Below are 11,427 nucleotides of genomic sequence, written 5' to 3'. Positions count from 1 at the left end.
AGAGTCGCGATGGTTGCTTCTGCTGGATCCATTTGATGGCGAAGTATTTCTGTAACGTATTGAACAGGCAGAGAGGGATCCAAATGCGGAAGAACACCGTTTTTATTTAAATGAGACGCTGGTACAAACACAGGCAGGTGAATCACGAGTACTAGGATCAGTAACAGCGTTTTCTTGGCGTGGTCAGGACGGTCCAGGGTCATACCGGGGGAGCAGAAGTCAGGAGGTACAGAGGGATTAGGCAGGAGACAAGGTCGGGGACGTAAGCGAGGGTCAGGACACAGGAGAGCAGACAGGATATAGAAAGGCTTGGTACGCGGCATGAGTCGGCAATACTTCGCAACTGAGATGTGCTGGTGAAGTGCTTAAGTAAGGCTGAAGGGGGTGTGGTAATGAGGGGCAGGTGAGGTTGATTAAGACAGATCAGGTGGCATTCCTTACAACACTAGACTCGGTTCCCTCGAAGTTATTAAAAGAGGTATTACCAGCGGTAACTGAACCTCTTCTAACTATAGTTAACTCATCCATTACAATAGGTCACATGCCCAAATCATGTAAATTAGCAGTTATTAAACCTCTGATCAAGAAACCAAATCTTGATCCGACTGTACTATCTAATTATAGACCCATTTCAAACACATCATTTATATCTAAGATCATAGAAAAAGCTGTTGCCCAGCAATTATGCCTATATCTGCATAGGAATCACATATTTGAAAAATTCCAAAAAAATGGTTTTAGGCCCCATCACAGTACTAAAACAGCATTAGTTAAAGTAACAAATGATCTCCTCCTTGCTTCAGATCAAGGCTATGTATCACTGTTAGTGCTTCTTGATCTTAGTGCAGCTTTCGACACAATTGATCATAGGATCCTGCTAGAAAGGTTAGAACGCTGGGTTGGAGTCTCAGGCACAGCCCTTTCATGGTTTTATTCTTACCTAACAAATCACTATCAGGTTGTAGAGCTCAATAATATTCCATCTAAACGTACAAAAGTTAAATATGGGGTCCCGCAAGGCTCCATTTTAGGACCACTATTATTTACATTATATATGCTACCATTGGGCACAATTATAAACAAACATGGTGTCAATTTTCACTGCTATGCAGATGACACTCAACTTTACATATCAGCCAAACCTGATGACAAACTCAGTTTCGGAAAAATTGAGGCCTGTGTAAGAGATATTAAATGCTGGATGTCCCTAAACTTCCTCCAACTTAATAATGACAAAACAGAAGTTCTCCTCCTGGGCCTTAAGGCCTCAAAACAGAAAATTCCAGATCTAATGCTTAATCTCGCAGACTACCCCATTACACCTGGCACAGTAGCCAAAAACCTAGGTCGGAGTCGAGTATGACGCCTATCATTTGATAAATACATAGATAATACTACTAGGATAGCTTTTCTACATCTCCGCAACATTGCTAAGTTAAGAAATGCATTATCACAGGATGATGCGGAAAAATTGGTGCACGCCTTTGTTAGCTCTAGATTAGATTACTGTAACTCACTACTGTCAGGATGTTCAAATAGGAATTTAAATAAACTTCAAATAGTTCAAAATGCCGTAGCCAGGGTTCTGACCAGAACTAGAAAATTTCAGCATATCAGTCCAGTCCTATCAGTCCTGCATTGGCTCCCAGTTAAATTCCGTATTGACTTTAAAATTCTTTTATTAACTTATAAAGCATTGCACGGGCTTGCTCCTGAATACCTTCAGGAACTTATTTCCTATTATGAACCCCCACGTCCACTAAGATCACAGGGTGCTGGTCTTTTATTAGTTCCAAAAATTAACAAGGTAACAGCAGGGGGAAGAGCCTTTTCTTGTAAGGCCCCCCAGCTTTGGAATGATCTTCCTAAATGCGTCCGGGACTCTGACACAGTAACAATCTTTAAGTCTAGGTTGAAAACCCACTTATTTAGTTTAGCGTTTGATAATTAATATCCCCCCTTAGATAAAGGTACAGATCCAGGGGTTCATAGACGAAGGGTTTTATGGTAGACTGGAGCGCTGGTGCTGTCATCCTGTCACTGCTCGAGGTCACTCAAGTTTGTTGACAGTGCAGTGGACGGATGCCATTGTCTCAGGATGCCCCCAAGCCGGTGTTACCTTCTGGTTCTGCCTTTGTTAGCTAGGCTGTAATAATTTAACTTAATGCCGGAGTTGCTGCCACACTCCAGAAATGTTTATAATTTCACCTGTCCTGTATATGTCCCCATGCAGCGCTAATTTTCCCTGTTTCATTTCTCCACATGGCTGCCCGCCTGCTTGAGGAATAATGAGATAAGGAGACCAGCGATCCATCCTGGGCCAGCCACCTCCTGCCAAACCGGATGCCTACACCATGATGGACATTATTACATCTCTTTCCTTTTCTTTCTCTTCTTTCTGTCTATATTGTTGTTGTTGTCATGGTGACCGGTGTCGGCCAGAGGAGGATGGGTTCCCCCCCTGAGTCTTGGTTTCTCTCAAGGTTTCTTCCTCATGAAAAAAAAACTAGGGAGTTTTTCCTTGCCACTGTCGCCTTTGGCTTGCTCACTGGGGGCTAGGACTCGGCACTTGTAAAGCTGCAAACAACTTTTGTAAAAAGCGCTATATAAATAAAATTTGATTGATTGATTGATTGAATATGCGAGAAATAAAGCCTGGTTTATACTTGACGTGTCGCGAGCGGCTCGAGGGTCCGCGCGGCGAAAATGACGTAACCGCTGTGGCTCCGCCCGTGCGCGAGGGCCTCGCGCGGTGTCAATTTGCAAGGTCGTGCACATCTCGAATTTTGTAACTTCGCACGCACGCCGCGCTTCAGCGCGATGGACAAAGTCGTGTTTGCAGGGTTCATAAACCTTTACAAGGTGGAATTAAAACACTTGTACGTCACTTTCAAGGTCAATTTCAATATTTCCCAGCACGTTAAACTTAATTAAGTTAAATATTTATACATATACTCGAAATGAATCGAAATAATTCGCTTTTTTATCACATTATTTAATGGTTGTTTATTTTCAAAATGCCCAATTTTAACGTCTTCACGTTCTCTCATGTTTCGTCCTGGAATTACAAGAGGCTCGTATTTGTAATACAGGAGAACTGTTCAGTCAGACAGATATTTGTTGTGAAACGAAGTAGTTACAATTTCAAGCATTTTCAAGTACTTTAGCCTAAATTCCAGCATATTTAAACCTGAAACACAAAGCAACATTAAAATTCGTCATAAATGTTCCTTCCCCTGTTTTTGAGGGGTGTTTCTTTATACTACCGCATATCGTTTCGGAGAACACTGCACGTGGAAAGTCTAAACACTTCCACCGTTTGTGCGAAGTGGGCGGAGTCACGCGCTATGGTCACTCGCGAAAGTATAAAACAGCTAGTCAGGGGGCCCCTACAGTGGGCTGCAGTGGGAGGGGCCCAAGGCAATTGCCTAGGAACGCCTCTATGCAAAGACCGCCTCTGACTACAACCTGGCCCTATCTAAAACTAGAGCAAGGGTGGAAATGACAATCGGGTACTCAAGGCCAGGTTTTAGTGCCTGCAAAGGCTCAGGGTCACTCCAGAGAGGGGTGTGATATTATAGTGGCATGTGCTGTGTTGCACATTATTGCCACTATCCGAAGGGAGCAACATCCTGAGATATCTTTGTGTTCTTAAATATTTTGACTATTTGATAAGACATGAAACTAATCTTCCTGTTCCAAGCTGATCTCTGGATGCTGATGGTCCTGTATTGGGCTGTACATTTGTCATGTTCTGTAAGAGAGCAGTCATATGGTATCACTGTAGATCAGGGGTGCCCACAAATTTTCAGGTTGCGAGCTACTTATAAGATGACCAAGTCAGAAAGATCTACCGCGAACGTAAACTGTTACCGGGGCGGTGTATATATACAACCGTCAGAGCAGATGGACGATATCCTGTCATTCATCCACTACTTTTTAATGTCATGCGATCTACCCACATTCCTTCGTGATCGACCGACACTTCCTTCGCGGTCGATCGCGGTCGACGTAATGGGCACCCCTGCTGTAGATCATATGAAATGCCATGGTCAATATATTTAATATAAGCAACATATACTGTACATCCATAGGCCTCCCAAGTGCATCATCCCACTCAGGCAGCAGAGACGGTTTCTTCATCCTGGATTAATGCTTTTTGTGGTTTACAAGAGAAATATTTGTACACTTCAGGCAAGATACAGATACTTAAAATGACTTACAACTGCAGGAAGCTCAGCTGTTAGAGCCACACTGTCGATCACTGAAGAGATGGAATTTAAATTGTTCAGATAAATGTGGTTTAGGCACTGTAACAAATAAATGTAATTAATATACCTTTAACATAAACATTCATGTCTTGGGTGGTAGTTGGCTCGGTTGAGCTTCCTCCAGGGATGCCGTCAGTTATCTAAAGGCCGGTCTCTGGTCTGTGATGGAGCCAGCTCTTCAGCCTGGGTGAAAGACGGTGGTGGTGGCCCCCCTCCAGTTTTTGCGTGCCCCCGCCTTTTTCCTATTAGCTACAAAACAATAACCAACTGTAAACTATACAAGGCTGGGCTGGTTATATGTAAAACATTAGGTAATTATGTACTATGATTCATACAACTTTGCACTATGTTTTTATATTTCATTTTTATTTGCTGCCATGTGCGCTTCACCCCACCGTGATTATACCTATATTGTGTACATGAAAATAAGAAAAAATAAGGTAAAAAAAATAACCAACGACTCAACAAGGGACTAAACTAGACACAGGTGAAATCAATTACACAAGGCCGAGATGAGTCAAAGGGCGTGAACAGATTAAAACAAACACAGAAATAAAAATCAAAACAAAGACATGAGTGCTGCCTTGGGAGTGTTGTGACAATAGGGGACAACTATGTATTGTATTGTTCTCACTGGACCCCTTTTGCTGTTTAGATTCTAACCCGCTGTGTCATAAATCTGTGTGAGAGAATAATGGAGAGACAGACAGAGGGAGATGCCACATTCTTCAGCTTCATTTCAAGTTCTGATTGACAGTTTGGAATTCAGATACACCTTTTCACAACTAGAAACCAGTTCAGCTGGTCTGGGTTCCAGAAAGGACAAAACACTTTCCACCTATATAAAGTAAACCATGAAGGTGCAACGTGTGTGTTTGTCTGTGACGGAGAGATGCATCCAAGTGTGTTGTCTGACACTGCATCATTACACACGCACGCACACTTCTCTTTTCTCTCTGTCAGTGCTGGCCCTGCTATAAACATGCCAAACTGCCAGAGTTTCACACTCCCCAGAATACTAGTGTCTCCAGGACGAGTGAACACGGGCAGACGTCATCGGGGGCGTGGTTGCCGGGCAGACGCCACCGGGCAAACGCCACCAGGCAAACGCCACCAGGCAAACGTCATCGGGGGGTGTGGCCGCAAAACAGGGAGGGAGGAACAGACACTGGGAACAGGAACACAACGACGCTGAGGGGGACCCGTGGGCGAGGCCGGGGCAGGGACGACTGACTCGAGGCAGGATGGTCCTCGTTGATAGAAAGCCCCGACTCCCCACTCGAGACTGCTATTCCAATACAGTATCAAAGTTATGCCAATGTCTTCAATGAAGAGAGTGCCAGTCACCTGCCACCACACAGACCGTGGGATTGTGCCATAGATTTACTGCCCGGGTCCCGTCTCCCGCAAAAGACAAAACCTTACCCCCTGTCCCATCCAGAGACCGTATATATAATGGACGGTACGTCGCCGTTGACTCCCATTGTGAACTTTTGAAGCCACCAAGATGGCCACACGGACACCGCCATCTTGGATGCGCTTGCGCAGTAGATGAAAATTGGAGCCAGAGCATGCGCATTAGAACCAGTAGGCAGGACAGTATCTCCGCCAGAGACCGTATCTCCGCCCCGACATTCGTTAGGATACGCCCACCAGTAGGCTATAGACACTTTTGACGTTTTACAAAATAAACAAAGGTAAAAGGTTTTAATACTGCTGTCGAGAGTTTTGCTGTAGAGAGTTTTGATGTTGAGCGCGTTCACGTTTGAGCGTCTGGTATTAGATGTCAACCAACGCAGCTATTAACTGTCAATCACCTTATCGCCACACCCCTTTAAATAACACTTAATATCTTCTATAAAATCTGTTTATCGTAGAGAAAAACACTGGGAGAGATACTAACGCAATGTGGTGTTATAGAATTGACAATTGACATTTTACGTGTAATAAATATTCAAAGTTTCTCGTCCGGCCCGTTCACTTACATGGGAATGGGCGGGGTTAAAAGTTATACTGCAGCCAGCCACTAGAGGGCAGCTGACACACGGAGGCTTCACTTTTCACTCATGTTGTCCAGTCCACTTATATATACAGTCTCTGGTCCCATCTCGACGATTTGGCGATGGAACAGTGTGTGGAAGAGGCCCTCCAGAAGGGGTTCATCCATCCGTCCATGTCACCTGTGGCTGCAGGGTTTTTCTTTGTAGAGAAGAAGGGAGTGGGGCTGAGCCCTTGCATAGACTATTGTGCGCTGAATGCGGTCACCTCTAAGTTTGCTTATCCCCTTCCGTTTATCTCCGCGTCAAAAGAGCGTCTGAAGAGAGCTTGTCAGAGATGCTCACCAGTGTTGGGGAGTAACGAATTACATGTAACGATGTTACATAATTTAATTACAAAAAAAGTGTAACTAATTAGTTAGTTACAATGAGAAAATATGTAATTCAGTTACAGTTACTTTGGAAATATTAAGAATTACTACTTTAGTTACATTTAAAATATATAAACAAAAACCTTTGCGAATAATTTAATTATGTTTTTTATTGCTTTGCGCCCTATATCGCTGTTTCCCGCTTGTTTCTGTGCTGGAGCAGCAAGCGCGCGGTTCAGTTTCAGCTCAAGAAGCAATAATGACAGATGCCTTCAAGCACTGGAAATTTAAGGAGCATTTGTTTGCGCTACATCTGTTGTCAATAAATGTGAACCACGTGCCACAATCAGCAACTATTTGTGATTATGCCTAGCCTTTGTGTAAATTTCGGAGTTTGGAGGTTTATTACCGATGAGAAGGCAACCACTATTGAGGTTGTAAGAAAGCTTACAGCAAGGTATGCTGACCGTCAAACACTGTGGTTTCCATTCGTCCTTTAGCATGCTAGCTTGATTTACAGGGTAACCAAATTAACTGTTTAAAGTCCTAAACAGGTATTCGTTGGAATCATACATGACTATTATAGACAATGACAGACGGTATCAAATGAATATTTAGGACTGTTTGGTGTTAGAAAAACGTTTGTCGATGTCTATGACATGACCTAGCCTACCCTATTTACCGTTCGATGAGCAATACATTCAAATTAAATTTGTATGAAGTAATAAATTTGGTATCTAATCAAGTGCAACACGTGCAGATTGTATAGAATGCAGCATTTAGAGATAAAATGCAGTTATTTACAGCTAGTGTAAGTAAAGATGGTTAATAGATATGTGCTGAATAAATAAATTACCTAGGGTAGGGGTGTCCACAAGTTTTCAGCTTGCGAGCTACTTGATGACCAAGTCAGAAAGATCTACCTATTTTTTTTTTAGCGGCGTGTGTCGATCGTTGACGGGGGGGGGCTACCATGTATATCAATCAAAATACAACCGTCAGTGCAGATGGATGATAGCCTGTCATTCATCCACTACTTTTTAATGTCATGCGATCTACCCACACTTCCTTCGTGATCAACCCACACTACCTTGTCGATCGCGATCGCAGGCCTGGTAGTTTTCAGGTGCCACGCCAGAATTCCGGCGTACCGACATGTCTGCAAGAAAAAAAAGGTTTGCCTAGTGCATGGGTTAAAGTTCATACAGTATGTATGTATGTTCTGATTTACACCGAAAATCGATTTATGATGGATCGACGTCATAACCCGGGGACCGCTTGTATTTCAGACATCGGAAGAGCTTCAGAGGTAGATACAAGATAAATTCAGTATTTTATCTTTATTCTGATGAAGTTTAATTTTTTATCAGAAATATAAGAAAGTGTTTTTTTTTTTTAGCCGGTACAGGTGGTCAGACGATCTGGTTCACCATGGCTGCCTTACGGCGTAAGGTGTAATACATGAACAAAAGCACAAAATGTATGTCCTAATAATCCAACACAAAATATTTATTCAATATTTGATATATTAAAACTAACTATAATCATAATACTTGTAATTCTTTTAAACTTTATTTGCATAATTTCTTTGAGTTGTCTGGTATCCTATAATTTACTAACAGTAATGAATAAATAATTAATCATGCCTGTTTTTAACATATTGTGTCTAATTGTGTTAACAGAATCTTTGTTACAGCATTTTCTCAGAATATTAATAGAAATTTGTTTTTTTTATTTCACCATAATGATTACCTGACTTATTTATTATTAAATAATTTAAAGATTAATTATTAAATATTCAAAATATGGTACACTTCCACTACACACACCCATCACTATTTTCCCACTATCACTCCTGCGATCGACGTAATGGGCACCCCTGACCTAGGGAAATGCTTGTATGTGTAATGTAGTTATGGCAGTACAATGCACAGGACAAAGAAAATGGATAGAGGGGAAGGAAAGAATGATCTTTGGGAAGAGTTCAATAAGGTGACCGTTGTGGGAAAGAAGTGGTTTCTGAACCTACTTGTGTTAGTCTGCAAAATGTGAAAATGGTAGAGCCTGGGGGAGGAGCAGAAAAGAGTATGGCCCGATGACAGGAGTCTGAGAATCGTACATGCCTAGTGCAGGCATCTCTTCTTGTGGACCTCCTGTGATTGCCTGTCAGCAATTCCCTCTCAGCTTAGTACTCTTTTAAGGTTCACACTGTCAGTTCTCAAAAATTAAATGTTGAACATGGGTCAATACTCATTTACACCTTAAAGTAATCAAAAAGTAATCCAAAAGTAATTAGTTACATTACTTTTTTAAAGTAATCGAAAAGTTACACTACAATTACATTTTAAACAAGGTAACTTGTAAACTTGTAACTGTAACGAATTACATTTTTAAAGTAACTTACCCAACACTGATGCTCACAAGTAATTTTTTGCAAGTCCAAGTTAAGTCTCAAGTCTTTGATCTCAAGTCCAAGTCTCAAGTCTTTGGTCTCAAGTTCAAGTCAAGTCCCAAATATTTGAGTGACACTGCAATCGCAAATCACTTTATAGTTGTAATGGTCTGTTATGACACTTCTGATGTATAATAGTTTAAACTGGTAAATGAAGAAATACAATTTTAAAAAGCGCGCACGCAAATATTTTCCAGATAATAATAATAATAATCTTTATTTGTATAGTACCTTTCATACATACATGCAAAGTGCTTTACAGTATAAATAAAAAGAAACATTAAAAGGACATAAGACAAAAAGAAAATGTTAAAAGAAATTAAAGATAAAATATTAAAATAACATAAAAAGTAAAAAAGTAAAGTAAATATAAAAAGGAAACAAACATAATAATAGACAACATAATGTAATAAAGTAAATAAGATTGAGAGTTTCTTAACTAAAAGCAGATCTAAACAGGAATGTTTTGAGACTGTTCTTGAAACTATGCAGGGATGAAATGCCTCTGACCTTCAGGAAGAGAATTCCTAGTGGCTAAAAGCACCCTTGCCAATCTTTAATCGACTTTTAGGAATCACCAGTAGATTACTGTTTGAAGACCTGAGAGACCTGACTGGAACATATCTAACCATCATTTCACTGCGGTAAAGAGGGGCAAGACCATGAAGACATTTAAAAACCATGACTAGAACCTTAAAATCTATTCTAAAGCTGACAGGTAACCAATGCAGTGAGTGGAGTGCAGGTGTAATATGACCTCTCTTTCTGCTGCGGGTCAGAACCCTTGCAGCCGCGTTCTGAACTCGCTGTAGGTGCGAAATAGAGCTCTTTGGAAGAGCAGATAGAACAGCATTACAATAATCTATCTATGTGATAAAAGCATGAACAAGTTTTTCACTGTCAAGTCAAGTCAAGTCAAGATAACTTTATTGTCAAAAATCTATGTAACAAGGTTAACACAGAAGTTTGAAATTGCGTTTGGCCAGTTCCAATGTGCAGTTTAGCAAACATATATTGATAATCACTCACTAACTCACTTACACACACACATACACACACAAGCAGTGCAAATTAACATACTGTTACAGAATATTAACATAGTAATACACACACACACACACACACACACACATACACACACACACACACACACACACACACACACACACACACACACACAGTGTGCAGTAAAAAAACAAAGGCTAGACACACACACACTCACACACACACACACACACACACACACACACACACACACACACACACACAGTATGCAGTAAAAGGGCTAAAATTTCTTTCAGCAGGATAGAGCATATCTCGGACCTTAGCGATGTTTCGAAGGTGAAAATAAGCTGTCTTGCATGTAGTCATGATGTGTGATTTGAAGCTGAGCTCATTATCAAAGGTGACGCCCAGGTTCTTAACACATTGTCTGGCATTCAGATTCATTTGATTTAAACAAGTCCGGACATCATTCCTTTGTGAATCACTGCCAAGAACAAGAACCTCTGTCTAGAGGTCTGCGCGGGACTGCTTTTTTAATCCCGCTCCCGCTTGTTTTAGACCCGCTCCCTCCCGCTCCCGCCAAAAAATCGCTTGTTTTAATCCCGCTCCCGCCCGCACCTGCTTGTTTTAATCCTGCTCCCGCCCGCACCGGCCAAAAAATTGCTTGTTTTAATCCCGCACCCGCCCACCACATACACGTTTCTGTCGCCCCCGCCCGCAATCCTAATATGAATTGAACTAATTAGATTTAGTACTTGAAATTTTCTTATGTATTTATTAAAACAGCAATATAGCGATGGATCGCGCTGTCCCATTTCTTATCACAGTCCAAACACATCCCGTTAGATGACGTACACCAACACTTTCTGACATGTATTGTAACACTCTCTGCTAATGGATCCACTCTTATAGCGAGACGTTACAAACACCTTTTAAGGTTAGGGCGGAGAGTAATGCTTGGAGCTCGTACAACGAAATACAGTTTCAACCGACCGATTTTAATCCCTCCCGTTGTTTCCCCACCTATACATACCAGTGGGGAACCGTCAGGGCCCTCTACGCCCTCTCAGAGGGCCTAAAATATTCTTAAAGCATTATATATATAATTATCCAATTTTATTTTATCTACTTACAGTTTGACATTCGACATCTAAACAATTACAAAAATATAAGCAAATAAAATATTCACCCGTGTCTATTCAATCTGTGTTGGAAGGTGAGGGGTTGAGTGGAAGCCTGTGAGCCTGTGTCTCCCCCTATCAGGACTGTGATGCCCGCTGTTCGTTTACAGAGGGCCTGGCAGTTATAATTCAGCGCAATACCAGTTTCAA

The sequence above is a fragment of the Brachyhypopomus gauderio genome, chromosome 1 (genome assembly GCF_052324685.1).
Source record: "Brachyhypopomus gauderio isolate BG-103 chromosome 1, BGAUD_0.2, whole genome shotgun sequence".
NCBI lineage: Eukaryota > Metazoa > Chordata > Actinopteri > Gymnotiformes > Hypopomidae > Brachyhypopomus > Brachyhypopomus gauderio.
Note: the sequence above shows the minus strand (reverse complement) of the source record.